This window comes from Arvicanthis niloticus, chromosome 3, assembly GCF_011762505.2.
Source record: "Arvicanthis niloticus isolate mArvNil1 chromosome 3, mArvNil1.pat.X, whole genome shotgun sequence".
Lineage (NCBI taxonomy): Eukaryota > Metazoa > Chordata > Mammalia > Rodentia > Muridae > Arvicanthis > Arvicanthis niloticus.
In genome coordinates, this window is record NC_047660.1 from 124,720,442 (window position 1) to 124,742,007 (window position 21,566).

General features: G+C 42.3%; 1 protein-coding gene across 8 annotated transcripts in view; it reads right to left on the reverse strand.

Annotated features, from left to right (window-relative positions):
• Spats2l (spermatogenesis associated serine rich 2 like) overlaps positions 1 to 21,566 on the reverse strand; it is a 171,755-nt gene that overhangs the window by 122,034 nt on the left and 28,155 nt on the right. The gene's annotated exons all lie outside the window — the stretch shown is intronic.

Genomic DNA, 21,566 nt, shown 5'->3' on the forward strand with positions numbered 1-21,566 from the left:
CACATGTAATTATCCATGAAGAAATGCAGGAAAAGGTCAAAGTCACCCCATTGTATCATTGCAAACATCCCCAGCATACCTCCCCACTGAGAACAGAGCTTGCACAGAGACTCTTGGCTTTAGCCACTGCATCTGTTCCTTCTCAGGATGGAAAGCAAGGTCTGAGCTAATGAGTCACACTGTCAAAATTATGGACATAGGCGAATAATTGCACATGATTAGTTAAGCTTAGGTCAGCTCTAAAATGCCGTTTTGAAGCAACTGCTTTCAAAACAAACTCCCTAGGTAACTGTTGAATTTCACTTAAGTCTCTACTGACATCAAGAAAGTGTTTTTTACCATGGACATGATATGAGAATATGGGCTGAGTATCTTTTCCACGGGCCTTGTGAAATGTGCCCCTTACAAAGCAAGTTCCCCTCAATAATCATGACTATTTCTATTTTAGATCTATTATTCAGTATGTGCACTAGTCGTTGTTCAATACAGTTGATTGTGTATCTAGTTCTCAAGGACAACGGGAGCCGGACTGAATGGCGGACACCTGTAGCCCCACTCCCCCCCCCTTTTACTTCCGGGAATAAGCTAAACGGACACAGATTTCTTTCTTTAAGAGGTGATATGGCAAGACAAACAAGGTTATATTTTAAAGTCTAAAAATTAAGGGGGGTCATCATGACATCTACTGTGGGTGGAAGATAGAAAAGGGTTTACAAGGAATGAAACAATCTGGGGCCCACCTCCATTTGTTCTTGCTTTCTGCAGTAGTGGTAGTGACTTCTTTTTAAAAAAAGCTGAGGGTTTTTTTTCCTTTTTCATAACAAGCAACACGGGGGGGGGAAGAGAAAGAGAGAGAGAGAGAGAGAGCGAGAGAGAGAGAGAGAGAGAGAGAGAGAGAGAGAGAGAGAGAGAGAGAGAGAGAGAGGTGGGCTGGGGGCTGGTTCTGGCCCCTGATTAGCAGACATTGCCTTTAAGATTCAACAAAATTATCAATCTATTGGCGCATAGACGTGGGGCCTCCTCCTGAGCTGTGCAATCAAGACCCCACATTTCAATGAAGTGATTTTGCTGCTTTAAGCAAGGTTTAAACAGGGCCAAGTTTCCTTTTCCACAACCGTCCTCTGATGTGGTTTCCAGACTAGACTTTTCCATCCTCATTCCTTTGCTCCCCTAGGTTGAAAAGTCTGGAATTGAGATATTTGGAAAACATCATCTGTACTTTGATCAGGAAGGGAGCTGACACGGACCAGCTGTAATTGTACAGTAGTGCTGAGCACGGTGGGAAGGGCATCCTTGGAACAAGAATGCTCTAAGCTCTAAAGAACCGTACACAGGACAGAGGTCCTCTTGCTAGCAGCTGCAATTAGATACGGCTTTGAGAACACCCAGGAAAGCTTTTTAGATGGCTGTGTTTGTGTATATGTATGTCTGCCCCCTCCCCCACCTGCCCTTCCCCACCAGACTGCAGAACAGGAGCTGGACTGTCTGGGGAGTCAAGCTCTGAATTCAGGTGTGCCAGCACCGAGTTACCCTGCAGCTGGATGTTCCTATCATCAACACAAATGGAGAAATTAAGAATGCTTTCCTTTCCAACTGCATGATGGGAAAGCCTTGGGAAAAAGACGCCGAGGGTCTCTCCCATTAAGTCCAACTATTTAAAGCCAAAGGCTCTTTAAAAAGCAGGTGATCCACAAGAAGATCATGCGATGCCTGTGCACAAGCCCGAGATGAATCAATAGAGCGTGTGTGGGTGACTAGTTAAGCCAGGCATCTTAGATAATGACTAGAACAGAGAGAAAAATACTGCTTAGTTCTGCCCCTCTTTATCTCTTAGCCTTTGCTGGGTATACCCAAATGCTTTATGTTTTATTTTATAGAGAACTGGCAAAACTCATTTTAGGCTTTTCTATAGTCCTTAAATCATCAGTTTGTCCAGACAAGAAAACAATCTCAAAACACAAATGAAACAAGTGCTTCTCTTGCTTCTAAACCAGGAGACACTGTCCCAGAGCGGAATCTGTACAAGAGGTGGGGCCCATGACCCCATTTGTTCTCTCTGGTTTTTGTTCAAGCACGTACAGACAGGTACAGACAGAATTGAATTGAAATGCAAAACTATTTAGGGTAGGAAGGGGATCAAACTGACTGTAGAGGGGCTGGAGAGAGGACTCAGTGGAGGAGCAATGGTTGCTCTTGCAGAGGAGGCAGGATAAGTCCCCAGCACCCACACTGGCACTTTCAACTGTCTGTAATCCATGTTCCAGAGCATCTGACACCCTCTTCTGGCTTCTATGGGCACCAGGCACGCATATGATGCATGTCTATACACACAGGCAAAACATTCATAATCATAAAGTAAATATAAATAATTTAAAAAAAAAAAAAGACTGTAGAGAATATACAACATGGCCAGGATTCATTAGCAAACAAGCAGCCATCAGCTGAACATAGGATTAGGTTGATATGATGGAGTTGAAATGGCAAATGGAGCTCTAGCACTCTTAAGAGCTATGCCAAGAGGCAGGGCATTTATAATCAAACCTGTAAGAAAGCCAGCATCTCATGTCTCCTGAATAAGGAGGTACACAGAACAGTTTATACTGAAGCCTGTTACTGCCATACTCTTATGTTAGTTCAAGGTGGAATTGAGGTTGCCTCAAAATAAAGACTTAATCAATAACTACTCACTACTGGGGGAGAGGCAAATATAACAATTTTACTGCCCCATCCTTCATAGCCTAAAGCTAGGTAAATCAACCGTCAACTCTGAATACTGTATTAGATGAATCCCTTTGGTAACAATCACACAAGTCAGAACACCAGGACTAATGCAGTGGTAACAAAAATATATCAGGTGTTGGGGAAAAGTTACTGACAAGTTAGTGTATTTATGTTTTCATGGAAAAAAATTAGTTCTTGGCAAAATAAAATGTGAAAATCCACTTAATTTTAATTCTTAGAATTTTGAAGAGTTTCCTTTTTACTTTGGATGCTTTTACTGCAAACATGTGGCTGTAGCCACATCCCCCATACGTTAAATCTCAGCAAACATTTGTTCCCAGTGTGAACACACTTGGAGGACAGCTTTCCCTTGCTGCTTAGTATATCTGAAAACACAAACACTCACAGGGATGCCTGCAGCTCCCACCTGTGAATGCTGGGATCCGAAGGAAAAATACCCCGATTTTCACCCTTGGACTGCATTTTCAAAACACGTTCGTAAATATGATCGTGAACCATGCTGTGAGGTTAATTTTTGGTGATAACACAAAACCTGAGATGATTCTTTGTGTTATTGTTTTCTTTTCTGAAGGCTCTTGGCAGTGCCTGAGCTTACAGTGTGATCTTCACGGATGGCAACTCCGAGTACATACGAGCTGAGACTTCCTTCCCTGAACTGCCAAAGGGTAAGATCCTTAGCATCTCATAAAAGAGCAGGCAAACAAATAAACAAAGAATCACGCTCAGCCCAGGTTATTCCTGCAGTGGAAAGATGGTGTGGGAGCTCTAGCTTCCTTCCAGAGCCCACTAGATAAGAGAGAGATTAGCTGAGACCTGAGCCAACATTCTTGGGGAACAGGCACAAGGATCAAGAATATGAAGAAGGCAGCATGTGGTCCCCCTGCCCCAAACCCTAGGAAGGTATCAGATCTACCCTACCCAGGGCAGCTCGCCAAACACTCTTTTCCATCTCTAGGGAGACAAGAATAATTTATTTTCCAGAAAAACTGAACCCACCAGGCTTGAATCTCAGCCATGTGGAGGCTCTGCAGAGGGAGAGCTTTAAGTTAAAGGCTGGGAAGTCTGGGCATGAACAAAGAAAGAGCCCTCCTATCCCCCAACCCTTCTCTTACTCTCAATCTAAGATGGAAGGTACTGTTGGATGCCTCCTACACCGGAGATGAAGACATCACTCCTGAGAAACCCCGAGGGAGCACAGTGGGAAAACTCATAAATACTGACATTTTGAGGAGGGATAGGTGGCTTCTGACAATTTGGATTTGCAGAAAAGAACGAACTACCCTTCCATGGCTGGATAAAACTGTTGATTAGGAGACCAGAAGGGAAGCCTTCTAGAACATGCAATGCTGTTTAGTGGCTGGCATCACCATTTCCATGACCTGCACACAGGGAACTTTGTTTTTACTCTCAGCCTGTGTCACTGCTTCTTGATGTGGCCTTTAGGTCACTTTTCCTTGCCAGGCCTCATTTGTAAACGGAAGGATCATGATCTGTTACTGTGAGATGCTGAGATGTCATCAACAGGATGCCCAGTACCTGAGGCTTTGCTCATTTCTTGAAGTCCTTCAATAGCAAGTGGGTAATATTTTTGGATGGGATACAGTAATACGCCTGCACCCAAAGTATAGGACAAGATCTTGAGATTGCTAAAAAGCTCTTACTATAATGCTAACCCAGAAAAAGCATTTTCAGCATTGATGCTGACTTCACACATAACTTCTTCAAAGGCACTACATAGTGTTTTTAACCTTTCCCTAAAATGAACAAAGGGGAAAGATGAAAAACACAACACTCTCCTCCTTTCTCCTAAGGATTAGCTCTGACTCAATATTGATGGGCATGTATTGAAAACTTGGGGCAGATTAAAGCACTCAGCTGGATGCATCAAGTACTTTTTCCCATTAGTCTCCCATGTGCCCAACTCCAAGAGACACAGTGATGTGGTACACACGAAGTCGGTGTCCAGCTGAGCATGGTGGACTCATACTCTACCTTTCTACTTCACTACCATGTTCCACCCAGTCTCAGCTGTCCCCAGCCCAGTTAGATGAGCCCCGGCCACTGCAGAAGCTCTTTCCCAGTTCACTAAGAATATTCTCTGTGGTTTAAAGGATCAACATGATCAGACTTTCTGCTGAAAGGCTAGGAGGCATTCTGAAAATTCCATAATGGTTTCTGCAAAAAGATGCCTTGCCCAAAGCTTCTGAATATTCCCAGGACTATGACCCTAGCCATCCCTCCATGTCCCAACATGCCTCTGCAGTCAGACACTTTAAAATCACCTTTACATGTTCCCTCGTAGGGAAGGGAAGACAACAGCATTTTTGTCACTGCTCCTATAACTCATCCATCTACACTGGGAATGCTAGTATTATGTTACATAATAGGCAGCCTGCTGACATTCCTATTTTAAAGCATTACATTTTCAGGGTTTATCACACGTCGTTTTAAATTTCATTTAGCTCTAATGTATTATACAACTTTATGTTCGGAAACAACGTTCTCTGCTACATCAGCAGGCTATATTGGAAAATACAGTGGCTGTGAGTTTGAAGCAGTTTGTTTGCTAACTTTTGATTTGATCCTTTTGGAGAGCCACATGGAGAAAGGTAATGAGAAAGGAAATTTTTACTATATGTTGTTAAGACATTGCTTTGGAAAACTAAAAGAAATATATTTTGATATCTAATTTGGACTAATGGTATCGCTTTCAGCTTTCCACTTAATTCACCATAAACAAATCTGGTGTCCAGATCATTGTTTATGAAGCTTTACAAACCAAGCAATTAGTTTAACTATACTTCTAGTGACTACAATGATTCAAGAAACTGGCAGACTTGGTGAGGGGGTATTTTTGTGACTTGAGAAAGTATCAATCCATCCTACTTCCACCCATCATAGAAGTAAGTGTGTTGTTTGGGAGACGGGGCCCTGGGGTAGGTTGCATGGCCCACAGTGACCCCATCAACATCTCATTCCACATGTCTCAGTTATGGGTTGAATGCAGGCCATCAGGACAACAAGCAAATGTAAGACTCTGTTTACCTTGTGAGGTAAGTGGGCTTTCCTGTTCTTGGACATTTCTCTTGAATTAAACACATAACAGGGGCTACACTATCTCTGTCATCTCGTAATGATGTAGAGTTCAAAAAGGGACAAGAAAGAACTTAAGTCAAGAAGGATACAGCCCAGTCGTTTCTCACTGAAGATGTTTCCTGAATTCTTTGTTGGTCATTGCTGACTGCCAGGGAGGGGAGAGCAAGCAGGCTTTCCACTAGACACCTTTATCCCAAAGACTAAAGTTTGCTCTACAGGAAAACAGAAAGCACAGGCCATGGGCAGGCAGTTAGTGGCTTCCTCTGTGCTTGTCTAGGTTGAATTTTCTGTTCTTACTGGGGAGAACAGGCAGATATTGTTGAGGTTTGATCTTTTACTATAGATTGTAATGCTAAATACTACTCTCCAGGGTCTGATTGCTCCCAGGGACTAGAGAATCTGCAATAGACTCATGTGACCCTATGTAACCTTGCCTCCCAAGTTATCCCTGATTGGTGACTAAAGATGCTCACAGCCTATAGCTGGGTAGAAAAGAGATAGGCAGGGGGTTTGGTTTCTGGGCTTGGGTTGGAGGCAGGAGACTATGAGGAAGGAGATAGAAGGAAGATGGAGAGAGGACAAGACATCATGGGGTAGGAATCATGAAAACATGGTCATGAGGGCTGGCCAGTTGGAGTTAAGAGCTGCCCAGATGGGATGTGGCAAACTGTAACTCAGGGTTACTGATGGGGAAGTCAATTCTAATGGTGTAGAGGGTGGATATCTGCCCAGCTCTAGTGCTATAAAGGCTTATTATAAATATAAACGCTGTGTGTCTTTTATCTGGGACCTGAATGATCCAAAGTGGGGCAGAAAACCCCAATTGAGATTAAATATTTACTACAAGAAGATATTTCATATATACAAAGAAGGCATGACATGTTGCGAGTCTACAAATTAGACTAATTAAAATTAAACATACACGCATTTGATTTGTAAAACCTTTCACAAGGTAATAACCTAACTTATTTCACAGCAGCTTCAGTTAAAATTATTATTCAATTAAAAAATCCTATCTACGATTAAAAATGCAAGATCTGCAAGCACATACATCCGCCCAACCTTGTATATTCAATTTAGACACTGAATGAAATGTTCCAAAATATGCTAAAAATCCTAATATCTTCTTAAATTATAGGAATAAATCAAACTATATATTTATGAGCCTACTGTCTCCAGGCAAGAATCACTCTGTTTCAAATTATGGCTTAGATTTCTATTGGCTAGGTTAGACATGATAACAAATGCAGAATTCTCTGAATTGACATTTAGTGCCCAGGGGAGAGCTTTTCAAATTGGAGACTAATGGGAATATCTGCCTTTAAGATTTCTTCCTCGGCAGTCACAGAGGTACACCAGGTACACCACACATTGGAGGGTATTGAGATTGTCAGAATGATATTTTCTCAGAAACTGCATAGTGTGACACAAGAAAAGGAAAAATATACACAGGAACAATGATTTGTTGGGCCGGCAGGGCTACTGGGGCAAGAGGAGTCAGAAAACAGAGTGCTGGCCAGTGTTCTTCCCTCCCTCCTGGTGATGGAGGCAAAACCCTGGACCTGAAAAGGCAGGGTCATCTCTTGTGCTTCATGGTGTGTCATGGCATGGGGTTTATTTGTGGGTCAAGACTCTCCTACCAATGTCCTTTCAGGGGTGACAGGATGGGCCAGTGTGTCTGCCCAAGTTCTGTAATGACGTGCCTCTACGTTCACCATGAAGTCATCCTGAATTTACATATTTAAACTTTAAAACTGCTTCTTAAACTAGCACACAAGACAATAGGTTTTAGTTTGACATTTTATACATACGTATTTTTGGACGTTGCCCATATTCTGAAGCTGTATTTTTAGGCATGAGATAAATGAGTTGACTAACCATGAAAATGGCACAAGATGGTTCATGAGAAAAAAAATATTTTCAATGCCTTGCCTTACTGACTAACCGCAGTCCAGGGGTTGGGACAGAGGCCTTCTTGTTACAAAGGGAAGAGTCCAAGAGGTTGCCAGTGGTCAACAGCTGGTGGGACTTTTCCTTTCTGGTGGGAGTGAAAATTTTTGTTGAGGTTTGTTTCAACTGCTTCCTGCCTAAAGGCTAACATTCCTGTGAAACCCTGAGCAGTTCTTAGCTATGCATCCCTTTCCAGGAAGTTCTCAGAAAACAATGTGAACTAGCCAGGGTAAGCAACAGGTGACGGAAAGCTACATCTTCTGAATGTCTCTCTTTAAAGCAGGAGCTTAGGGATAATATTTCAGAGCTGGATAGTTTGAGCGTCTACAAACAATGAGTCCTTATTATTATTAACATGCACTTTCGTCACTTGGCAGCTTATGAATATCTGGAATTCAGAGAGTTTGTCTCCCCTGAGTTGTAGCTTCGTGGGGGTAGAAATGAGACCAGGGTGGGACTAGGAAGAAAGCCCAGAAATGCCCTAATAAATTGAAGGTCTTCATTTTGTTCAGGGAAGATTTGCATGAAAACTGCACTCTCTGCTAAGTCAAAGTGACTTTCCTTAAAATCACAGTCCACATGTTGGCCAATATATGTTTTCAAGCTGGGTATGGCGGTACATGCCTCAGAATCTCCATATTTGGAGGCAAACACAAGCAGTTCTGTGAGTTTAAGGTTCAGCCTGGTCTACCCAGTGAGTTCCAAGTTAGCCAGGGTAACACAGTGAGACAATATCATGAACAAATAAAATTTATGAATAAATCCAGCTCAGAAGCATCCTGTGACTGTTCTCAGCTGCACTGGAACTGGGTCCTTTCACATAGCTTGGGTAGTTTATTTTTTAGTCAAACACAACTTTTTTCTTAGTTAGAAAACAATATAACCCTGATGAGAGTCTCACACACCTTTAATCCCGGCATTCTGTCTTGAACCCACCTGTCTCTCTCCCCACCGAGAGAGAGAGAGAGAGAGAGAGAGAGAGAGAGAGAGAGAGAGAGAGAGGTACCAATTTTTTAAAAAGAAATCAAGAAACAGACAAAAGAACATTTTAAATTCCAGCAATCTTACCACCCAGTGAATCACTTTAAAAGCTTGTATTATTCCTAAAAATACCTTCATATATTAAAATGTGTTTACACTGTACATCTCTTGTTTTGTAACATTTTTTTCTCAACAGTACACTAACAAACATTTCATTATTTACCTGCTGTATGTCTATGGTGCCTGAATGGAATTTCTACAAGTGACAGAAACATGATATATGCATATATAATTATTTAATCTATTACTATTGTTTAAACAATTTCCTTTTTAGCATTTTATAAACAGCACTATAGTCAATCTTTGTGGCCAACATCTTTTCATATATCCTTAATTATTTCCTTAGCTTGAATGCTTGGAAATAAAATGTTTGTGACAAAACTATAAATCTACTTCAAAGGAATAAAAAAAAGAAAAAGAAAAAAAAAAAAAAACCAAAACAACAACAAAAAAACCATACTGCCAAACTTCCTTTTAGAAACCAAGTCATCCATTTTAACTTACGTGAAGTGTATGGAAAGCCATGTGGGCCGACTGAGATTTGTCAAAGGTCACAGACGTGCTGAGCTCTACAGTGGTATTGAATATTAGCTGCAGTTTCATAGGTGAGATGGAATCACAGCACATACATTCCATGCACACTCTGGCTACAACTAACGCTACAGCTAACTCTTGTCCTAGTGGCCGGCTCATGGCCAGCCATGTTTGGAAAAACTTTAAAGCAAAAATCCCGGCAGTTAACAACCCATAATAGTCTGGATCCCATGCCACCCTGCGCTCCTGTGGCTGAGAATGTCAACTGTCCTGGGTATTGATGCTGAGAATGCAATGAGGCTTTGCCGTTAATCACTAGTCCTGGATCTCCGTGATCAGCCTCTGTGATCCAGGATCCCTCGCACAAGACTCTATTGCAGGTCACAGTGTCTCTGTCTTCTGCCTCCTCTCAGCACAGAGACAATTCACACCCTGAGAATGGTGAGCATAGAACATGAAGCCGTTCTGAGAGAGAACTTAATACAGCATATCATTAGAATTGCTGCTTTGTAGGCAGGGCTGGAGAGATGGTTCTGAGGTTAACAGCATTGGACCTGGGTCTGACCCCATGACAGCCCACAACCATTTATACTCTAGTCTCAGAGGATCTGATGCCCTGTTCTGATGTCTCTGGGGTCACTGCATGCACCGAATGCATGTGGTGTACAGACATACAAACAGACAAAACACCAATACATACATAATAAAACAAAATCATTTTAAAAAATAAGATTATTTTTACTATTAGCTGTTGCTAATAACCTTTATTATAAATTAAATTTTATTAACGGTATATAACACACAGGAAGAAACTATATACATTTGGTTTGTCATTATTCCATGGTTTGGAGCATCTATGGAAGTATATTTTCCATAGATGAAGGGAGACTTCTAGTGCATTCCATTGAACTCTTGCTTTGGGATGAGACGTCATCTTCCATTCTCTGTGCTGAGGGCTTTTCTTGTCCACTAATCAGTACACACTCATATTCTCCTTCATTCCTCTCTCCCTCTCCCCCCTCTGTGTGCGTGTATGTGTGTGTATTGTTTATGTGCATGTGTATACTTATACACGTGTGCTTGTATACACAGAGGTAAGATATTTTCTCCAGTCACTTCTCTGCCTTATTTTTGAGATAAAATATCTCACTGAACGTGATACAGATTCATCTAGCCAGGGCTAGCAAGCCCCAGGGATTCTTTTGTCTTTGGTTCTCCAGAGCGAGGGTTAGGAGCATGTGCCTCCATATTCCAGTTTCTGTATATGTGCTGGAGATTGAACTCGGGTCATCACACTTGTGTAAAATCACTTTCCCAGGTGCACCATCTCCCCAGGACCTTTTGAAAAGACATTTAAAGCAGGAAGTCCCTAGCTCCACTACTGACAGGTCCTGATTACACATTATCAACTATAAACTCTTCATCCAAGCTGTGCTCCCAATTAGGGGTGGAATGAATTTGCAGCTTGACGTTTTAATGAAGGGATAGAAATGACATCTGAAATTTGAGCAAAAAAGTCAACAAATACTTGCAGAAGAACTAGAGAGGATGTCTGATCCAACCACACGTTCACTTTGAATTTTGTGTTTATGCGTTTCGATTCTACCTAATTCCCAAACGGGCTCCCAGCAGCCTTCCCTTCTAAGCATGTTTTCTAAATTGGACTTCTGCATCACTGAGGATGCCAACTCCTTCCTAACAGAAGGACATTCTTCTATCATAACTGCTTGCTATATTTGGAGACTGACTAGCAAGGATATTGTTCTTAACCAGAAAAGAGGGGGAGGAAAATAACTCATTAGGATCACAAACCCTGCTTGGAAAACCTGCCAAACAGGCAGTGATTTCAGGTATGCAATACCAGTTCTATTTAAAAAAAAAAAGCAAAAAGCAGAACTCGGATCCTGGGATGCAGAAAAGCACAAAAGAATCGTGCAAAGTCAGGCCTCTGGGCTATTCACTCCCTCCAAAGGGAAGGCAAAAGCTCAGGTGTCCTGCAGTCTGCTTTATGAAGACAGGGTGGCAAGTGTAGGGGTGCAGGGAGGGGGCCCCCACAGGGAAGGCAGAAGGATACCTGGTCTCCTCTAAGTCGAGGCAAGGAAGTGGCCCGTGGGACTTTGATGTGCTTGATCCTTGAAGTGCTTTTTCCTCTCAGGTTCTTGACTGTTCCAAACCAGCCAGATTTTTCTGTGGTGCTGGGTCTGGTCTCTAGTTCCACATTTTAAGAGATATTGCTGCTGGTGATGATGATGATGATGGTGATGATGATGGTGATGATGGGGTGGTGGTGGTGGTGGTGGTGGTACTGGTGATGGTGATGATGATGGTGTTGGTGGAAACAATGGTGGTGGTGATGATTGGTTTGTGGCTTCTGTGAATCCCCATCTTTGGAATTCTTACCCAGGTCCTTTCCATTGACCGTACCCTTGTCTAGGACCTCTTCTCTTTCAGTGCTTCATAGCTGTAGTCAGGGACATGGTCCCAAATCTTGTATGTACACTGAAGAACAGCTAATGGCAAGTTCATGGCATATGCTAACTGGATACTAAGAAGAAATTTTCTTTTGCATGATTTAATAATGAGAAAAAAGGGTCAAGTGCTCCACTAATGGGGGCAGGATTAAATGAAAGCAATGGCATTGAACTTGTTTGTCATGCTACAAATATTATGATGGTTAGTTTGGCTCTGGCTAAATGCTTCCAAATGCCATTGTTTTGGGGGGAAAGGATCAGTCTCCTTATGAAACCTCATTGTCTTTTGCAACTTCAAGGCAACCTTAAGGTAAATATGTCCTTGTTTTTATCTTGTCTGACTTAGCAATATATTGAAGTAGCAAGGGCCAAATACAATAACAAGACTCCTCTAATACAAAACAACTCCTTGATATCCAGCCTACACTTAAACTTTATGTTTTATATGAAAAAAAAAACTTTATGTTTTAATACTTTACAACTTACTGAGCCATTTGAAATTACATTTTGATTCTTACATATTTAGTAGGCATTATTGTCCTCTCTTCAGAGAATCACTTAGGAAGTTTAGTGTAGTGGTTAAGAACGTGGGTATATGCTTGTAATCTCAGCACTTAGGAGGCACAGGCTAGAGATTAGGAGTTCAAGGTTAACCTCAGCAAAACAAAACAAAACAACACACAACAACAAAGAAGCAAAGCTCTGTGGTCTGGTTTTGAGTTGAGGCTCTGCACGTAACTGATCCTACACAAGCCACTTAAACCTTTTGTGCTTCGGCACCTACCAACATCTGTAGAACGGGACAATACTCATAGTGTCCACCCAGAGCTGCCTCATGAGCACCAACTGTGTTCATACATTAAGGCAGCCGTAGTAGTGTCAAATCAGCCACTGACACAAAAGCCTACATGCAGACACCCAAGAAATGTCAGCTCATGACTCATACCCAGAGCTAAATCACTTACAGCCATAGGAGGAGGAATTCTCATCTTTAACAATGATGCTGCTCTGATTCATAATTTTACCAGTGAACAGATTATCTATTTTTTTTTCCACAAAAGCAAAACACATGATAAAAGGAAACTCTAGTTGGATATAATGACGCAAGCGGAAGATCCGGGGCAAGAGTTCAAGTGTGGCTTCTTGAGAGAACCCCACTTATATTTGTTCCCATAAAAATACTGTGTGCAATTTAAGTACTTGTAGGCATTTTCAGGCACACTAAAAGGCCACACTAAATGTGTGTATCCTGTGGTGGCTGTCAGCACCTCTGAGTGCTGTGGGAAAGAGGGCCTCAGCCAGGCAAGGAGTGGGCTGGGGAATAAGCAGCAGCACCCCAGGAAACAGGCTTTCTTGTTTCTGGTGTCTTGGAGCAGTGGGGATAGAAAAGATAAAGTAAAAAGGAGGTGACACTGGGGACATGGAACAAGCAGAGAGACCCAGGTCACACACAGGGATCAACAAAGAGACCCAGGAAGACAGGATGGGTAGAAAAACATCAGAAAACTGAAAATCACAAAATGAGAGTCAACCTAAAGATTATACCCAAACAGGAAAGCCAGGGTGGAGTAAGGTAGAGGAGAGGAAAGGAGAGGGGAGGGAAGGGGGTAGGAAGAGAGGAAGGGAGAAAGGGAGGAAGGAAGGAGGAAAAAGGAGGGAAAAGGAGGGGAGGGACAGGGGGAGGGGAAGGAGAAGAGGAAGAGGAAGAAGGAGTGAAGAGGAGAGGAAGGGAGAGAAGGGGATAGGAGAGGGAGGAGAGGAGAGGAACGGAGGAGAGAGGGGGAGGGGGAGGGGAGAGAAGAGGAAAGGAGAGGAAGTCGGGGAAGGGAGAGGAGGGGAAGGGGGAAATGAGAGAGAAAGAGAGAGAGAGAGAGAGAGAGAGAGAGAGAGAGAGAGAGAGAGAGAGAGAACGCACCACAGGAGAGAACCAAAACAAACCACCCTTGTGATGTCTTCATCAAGTGGGTGATGGATCAGGCAACCATAGCTGCCATCTGCAAATTGGTAATGCATCCTCATGGTTCCTTCCGAGAAAAGATACTTCCTGCTAGAGCATCATGGGAAAGAACAAGTGTCATCTGAAAGGTTCAAAAGGTGAGTGAAATATGAAAGAACCCAGCTGGAGTGTTTCGGCCCTCTCTGCCACAGGGTTACATGTGAAAAGGAAGATCTTACTTTAAGCAAGGATAGAACAGAATGCTATGTACGGACTGTCATTAGTTGATCAGTTTGTAGGCCACAGATGAGAAAGAACAATTCTCCTGCTCCTTGTGAATACTTTGCAAGAATCATCTGGACAGGACAAAGCTCCTCGTGTTATTATCTCTCCCTTTGTTCTGGCTTACGTGCAGGCGGTACTGGAGACTGAGCTGGGGCCTTGTGCATTCCAGGGCCACATCCACAGCCTATTACTACGTCCTCAAGAACGGACTTCGTTACTACACACAAGTTCTGTGTATGAGGGAACATATGTGCAAGGGGAGGGGCATGTGTGCTGCACATGTGCCTGTGTGTGTGGAAGAAATAAGCCATAAGCCAACTTTGGCTGTCAGTCCTCAGGCACCCTCCTCCTTTTTTTTTTTTTTTTTTTTTGAGACAGGGTCTCTAATTAGCCTGGAGCTCAGCAAATAAGTTAGGCTGGCTGACCAGTGAGCCCCAGGGTTCGCCTGTCTGCTAGGGATGACAAGTGTGTACCACACATCTGGCTGCTTTATTTGGGTTTTAGGACTAAATTCAACTCTTCACCATTATAAGGCAAGTACTTTACCGCCCAGCTCCCTGGCTCCCAAGCAAGCCCTTAAAATCCCTAAATACTACTCTTAGAAACTTACTTGTGGGGCTGGAGAGATGGCTTGGTGGTTAAGAGCACTGGAAGCCAACTGTGACTCCAGTCCCAGGGGATCTGACATTGTTTTGTCCTCTGCAGGCACTGTGTACATGTGGTGCATACACACACCTGCAGGCAGTGTATACATGTGGTGCACACACACACATTTGGGCACTGTATACATGTGGTGCACACACACACATGCAGGCAAAATGCCCAGACACATAAAGATACATAATAAAAATTTTAAAAAGAATCTTATTTATAACTACTATACATAAAATGCAAACTGTGTTTTAGGTACTCAATCTAGTCTAAGGTATCTACTTCCATAGAATGACTAATTAAATATAATTTATGTTAGCTAAGCCAGGTGATACCTTGCACAGATCATTAACCATATCTCATTAAGAACTTTCTATATCTCCGAATCCTCAAACATTCTAAGGGGGTATGATATAGATGAATAATTATGTTAAAGGGAAAGTATTAAAGGCTGTCCCTTAAGGCTCTTTAAAAACAGCTCTTAGAAGCCTAAACAGGAAGCATACTACAAGGTTATGAAGAATGGCAGAAAAAACAATGGTGGCCTATTTCTATAACGAAGCATAGAAAAAAATTACTTCCATTAAGTTAAAATGAACTGTTATTTCATTAAGCAAGTGTCTTTATTTACTCTTTGCTCTCTCTATGATAATAACATGCATTATTGAGAGTCAACAGTTCATTTTTTTTTTTTTTTTTAATTTAGGAGAAGGAGGAAATCGTATACCCTGTGGGACAGTTTTCTGGATGACACAGTTTGGCACACTTGGAGGGTGAAGTATTCTTCATGCTGGAATCTTTATTAACCTTCTGTCCCTGAGACACAGAAAGAATGCTCTGACACGCCATCAGCAGGGCCCGCACCCTGACTCGATTCTTCTGTGGGCTTTGATGATGAATGTATGTGAACCTACCCTCATTTGCTCACTGCTTTTGTGTGACTAGTGGTGCATGTCCTGAAGATGCCTGGCTCTGGGAGAGAAGAAATGAAGTGAAGAAGTTCTCCTTGGCCTTCACACCACGTGTTACGTGGACCACCTATGGGTTTCTTAAAGCCCACCAGCTATGGCTACCATGTTACCTCCTCGGTTACTTGTTTCTTCATCATCAGGCTCCACATGTTGGTTGATCCCAATTTACCCAAGTTGTGTCCTAATTCCAGGGCTAATCTGGTTCAGTCATGTCTCCCTATAAACAGATCTCCAACACACAGATCACAGATGGGCTGACCTGAATATATTCATTCACACTGATGAACATGGTGATGAAGTATTCTTGTGTTCCAGATGGTGGGCACAATGCTGGGAGAACACTGGCTAAAACAGAAACAACAGCAGCCGCTAGTCTGTCTTGGGCTAGCTGGATTTGCGGTGTCCTACCATTCCCCTTTATCTTTGAACAGAGCACAGGGAAGGAAGGAAGGAGACTACCAGCTAGTAGATCAGAGCTAGCCCTTACAGGACAGAGCTACACATCTCCTCTTATGACTGTTCTGAGTAAGCCACAAATGCCCAGAGCGCTCTTCAAGTTTTTATTTTCAGAAAATTTTGCAAGCTTTATAAACTATTTTTTATGCCCTAAAATGTTAATTTGCAAACACTTCTTTGAAAGAAAAAGAACATTCCTTTAGAGATTTTTTCCCCCTCAGCAACAAGAAATGCAAGTAGGCCTTTTATTGGCACTCTGTCAGCTTCTGCAGCCAAGAATGCTCAGGGTTAGAACAAAAACACCAAGGTGCCTTTGCTACCGAGCCCAGAGTCCAAAGGTTAACCTCTGAGAATGCTCTAGTACCCCCTTTCATTTCCCTCATAAGTAACCTCCAAACACCAAGGATTAGAGACCCAGGGTGCAGAATCTTTCCATCACGGACCTGAAAAATAGCAAGTTCTTGCCAGTGCTGGTCTCTCAAAACATTAGTCAGAACACCTGCAAACCTCGGGCAGCCAGATTTCCATAGGAATTCAGCCTTTCAGGGCCTGGTTCCTAAGCCTGCCAAGCAAACCATTCTTGTAACCAGTGTGGGGCTTTGTGTTGATAGTGCATGGCGAGAGCTGGTTATGAAGTACAGACTAGGGATGACAGGTTAGCTCCACCCTCTGAAAAATGGAAACTGAGGGAATAATTGCCACCATCTGCTTCTTTGGTGGTATGATTTCTCAGGAAAAATCATTTCTGTTTAGAGGAAGAGGAACAGTATAAAATTTGGCTATTTTATATGGATACATACTTGACGAACAACAAGCTTTGGTACTCTTAGATGTTTACACTGAATGCTCACACCCCAAATCAATTTAAGATACTGTTTAGGAAAACATTTGACTTGTTCTGGAATATATATATATATATATATATATATATATATTCCTGACATGTGCACATTTTCAGAACTTCCATTCTTGATATAGTACAAGTAATTGCTTGAGCCCTGGCATAACAGGTGCCATGTACTGGCTTCAGGGGGATGTGAGGATCGGCTGCACACGACAGACCTCTGCTTAGGAGTGATGAGGAGTTATTCATAGTTCACAAGAGAAAACAGTCATGGAGCGATGATCTCTGTGATACAAAGATTGTATGTCCCTATCTTAGCCTCTTTGCCTTTGGCAAAAGTTTTAGGGTAAGCCAGGCTGATGGTGAGGAAAGCGCCACCGTTGGGACTGTTAAATTTGGGCCAATGCCTTCTTCACAAGAGGTAAATGAGAATTTTAATGTGGAAGTAAAGGCAAACTTTAGAGATGGCAACCCAAATCCAGGAAGCTCCACAACTCATCCCAGGAACATTCTAGAAACTAGTGAGAGTGATTTGAAGCCCAGTGTCCACATCAGAAAGAGAATGAGAAGCCGAGACTCAGTAATGGGATGCTGTAACTTATTTAAAAGCAACATTCCCAATGTATCCGTGTTTACTATTTTACTATCTATTACTAACATTCCCTAAGGAAAGCTGAGCCATTAGCAACCATGTAGCATCTTAGCAACCATGTAGCTCAGTACCACTTGAAGGAGAAAGATCATGGGCATCCTGAGGTTTTGTAAGATGGCAAAGATGTACGGGTAAGAACTCCAAGTGTGGCATTCACACTGTGTGACAATGTCCCTCAGCTGATCCCTTAGCTGAGACCAATGAAGCTTCAAACTATGAAACCCCGCACCCCAGCATCTGAAAGGCTGATTACCGCTTAATCACATCAACAGCAATGCCTTATTAGAGAAGACACCCTCCACCATTTTTGCTTTGTTTCTGAGGCAGGGTCTCTAACTGGCCTGGAGCTCACCAGATCGACTAGGCTGATGTCCAGTGAGCCCCAGTGTGTGTCTGGATCTGCTAGGATGACCAGTATGTAGCATGCCTCTGCATGGTTTTATTTGGGCTTTTCTTTAGAATTTTAGCACTGATGTATGAATACTTGAGTAACAGCTCACTTCTTTTTTTCTATTTTTATACTTCACATAAATGTAGTTATATTTCTATGTGATAACATTCTTTTAATATGTAGGTAGCTCATTTTATAGCTGTTGTTAGTTCTTCCATTTAGATACAGTATTTCAACCTATGACCACACTGTTAACACATGCGCTTGAATATACTTCACTAGAACACACAGACACACAAACACACATACAAAGACATACACACACAGTACACACACACACACACACACACACACACACACAGAGACTCATATTGAGTGCATGGGAGCAGGGATGGGGCAGTGGCAGGAGCAAGGGCAGGTGGTGGTGGTGGTGGTGGAGAGGGAGTTAGTTTTAAAGATCCTAAGTGAAATTCTAAAGGAAATTAATTTCAATGTGTCTCTTGCCAATCAATTTTAATATTAACTAGTTCTTATGCAGCTTTGAAAAAAGGTCATTTAATTTTTAGATTTATCTTTCTGCAGACTTTAATTCCAACACATTGGCCAAATATAAGCTCTGAAACTAACTACATCTTAACTTATTCTCTTAAGTCTGGTGAGTCTCCATAGATTTATTGAGGTTGCTTCTCCCTAAATCAGTCTCCCCCCACTCATCCATTTTTACATAAGAGCATTTTTCTTTTTGATAGAGCCAATATTGCACATACCAAAAGAAGAAAAGGTTCTTTCAAAATTTAAAGCAATTCTGCATCAAAAGAATTTCAACTTAACACAAATCGAGGCTGTAAAATGAAGAAATTGTTAAGTCTGTAGCCAAACTAAGGAATGTAATCACAAATAATAAAAGATTAATCTTAAAAGGATTAAGCCCAACTTCTAAGTCTTCAGTGTTTTCATTATTATGGAGTAGAGGAGTGCAGAAATGAGACCTACCTGTCAATGGTGTAGCACCGACAAAATGTGCTTACTGGTGTATCACTGCCTCCTTGGTGACAAATAGCAACTCACACGCACCTGTACTCGCAACTTTCCGCACACTATTCACATACCTATACTTTACGTACATTAGCCTGTCAAAGCAATTTGATGAAGTAGATCCTGCCGTCAGATAAGCAGAAACTGAGGCACAGTAGAGAAAGCAAGTTCTCACATCTGTGACTTGAGGCTGCCTCAGGCTGGTGAGATGTCTCGGGCTTCAGTTCCCAGTACCCACACACATGGCAGCTCATAAGTGTCTGTAACTCCAGGGAACCTGACACCTTCCTTTGGCCTCCCTGGGCAATGTACATTCAGGTACACATGCATACAGGCAAAACGTTCACAGGCATAGAAATAAACATTTTTCTCTTTTTATTTTGCTTGTTTGTTTTTCAAGACAAGGTTTCTCTATATAGTCCTGGCTGTCCTGGAACTCACTCTGTAGACCAGACTGGTCTTGAACTCAGAAATCTGCCTGTCTCTGCCTCCCAAATGCTGGGATTACAGGCGTGCGCCACCACTGCCAGGCTGAAATAAAATTAAAAGCCATACGTCTCTGAACTGTAGACTGCTTGCTATGCATTATTTCCTTACAAAATGTTAGTTTGATTGCTGTTGACTTTGTTATTGTTGTCTCAATAACAATAGTTCTTCAAGATCAGGGAATAGTATGTGAACTTTGGCAGGGAAATCTACATACATTTATTCTGATTTATGAGAAAATTGTGACGATGATCGTAACTAAGCAACCCTCCAATTCTGGGAGAACTAATTAAGAAATGAATTAAGGGATTCAATGGGTACCCAAATTAGTCATTAGGGTTCAAAGATCTGGAGCTCTGGTCTAAATCCAGCTTTGGCACTTGTCTCCAAAATAAACCTGACCAGATAAGTACCCCAGCTCACAATTAAAATGGATTTAGATGGCTCATGTGTCCACATGGGAAAGACCTCTTCCTAATTGAATTCGGACATCTCTTCAGTTATTGTGGGTTTCATTTACCATCTTTGCAGTCTTTTTGTAACTTCTGGCAACGGGATTATGCTAAGGGAGAGATCACGTCAATCAGCCATGCCTGCCGTGTACCAGCATAAAGAGAGAAAGCAGAGCTTTTGAGCGGTAATTAGAAAATTCCTTAAGTGTGCTCATGTGGCATATGTTTTAGACAACTACCAACTGGCAAGACCTGTTACAGAAGGGATGTCTAATGTCACCATTCTGGGATAAACAGTCAGGAGAAGTAGTGTTCCAACACTCTATCAGAGCAAGCTTTTCAGGCCAAAGCACCCCAGCTTCTCACTTCTAATATGATCAGTGGCAGACAGCTGGAGGCGTCTCATCGTCCTGACAAAAATGTGATGAGAATTGTTTTCAGTTGGTACATCCTTCCATCAACTGTTGCCTGCCAGCGGAATAATCAGAGTGTCTGATTATCTGGTGTGTGTTCCAAGGCAACAGGAATTGACTGTGTCCTTGCTTGTCTGGCGAGGAGGAGGCTGCCAGAGTTTACATTATAACCTTCAGCTTCGTAAGCAAAAGACAACTAAAGAGAAGGGGAAGGGGAGTTTGTGTTCATGTTCTTCTGCTCACACACAATGTACATATTATGGACACAGAAACAGTTCATCCCGTTTTTATTATAATAATTCTCTTTCAGCAAATATAAAGCACTTCCATGGTGACGCTAACACAAGGAAGTCAAACATCTCAACCCATGCATGGATTATGACCATCTCCACCCCCGCCCCCCAGAGTCCATGACTCTTCTCAGTTACAGCCATCTTCCTGAAGTTCCCAGTTTATGAAAAAAGAATCAAGTTTAAACACCAATGGGAAACCTAGGAGGCACCTAGGCTTGCTTCACTGGACTGTGTCAATTTGGAAGTTGTGGGGTTTTTTGTTTGTTTGTTTGTTTTGTTATTTTTTTTTTTCAAGACCAAAATCCTTCCCAAGTTGAGTACAGACTGTTGAGGAATCTGTCTACAGAGACTTCTGACATAATCATTCACACAAGAGTAACTACTGAAACAGTTAACTTTTCTGTTGTTTTTGTTTATTTGTTTGTTTGAAGTAGGAGTCTCACATTGTGGCCCTGGCTGGTCTTGAACTCACAGGAGATCCACCCGCCTCTGCCTCCTCTGAAGGACTTGAGAGTAAGGACTTGCACCACTTGGCAGCAATCAGCATTCTGTCGGAGGTGGGTTTCCTTTACATTGACGACCTTGAGCTAGCCAACACCTCTGAAGATTACTGTGATTATCATATCTCAGATGAGCTCAGGAATATTCAGAGTGTCGTGGTTATAGCCATATACCAGAGGGGAGAAAATCGAGGCTCCGAAGAATGAAAATTAGATCATGCCACTATTAAGCAGCTGGAGGTTGGAGGCAAGGCCAGGCTGGCTGCCTCAGTCTTCTGCTCCCGTTCCATGCTGACCGGGAACTACAACTGAGAGTCAGACTTCCAGACTCATTGGGGGTTGTTTTCAACAGCAGTGGCAAGGGCTG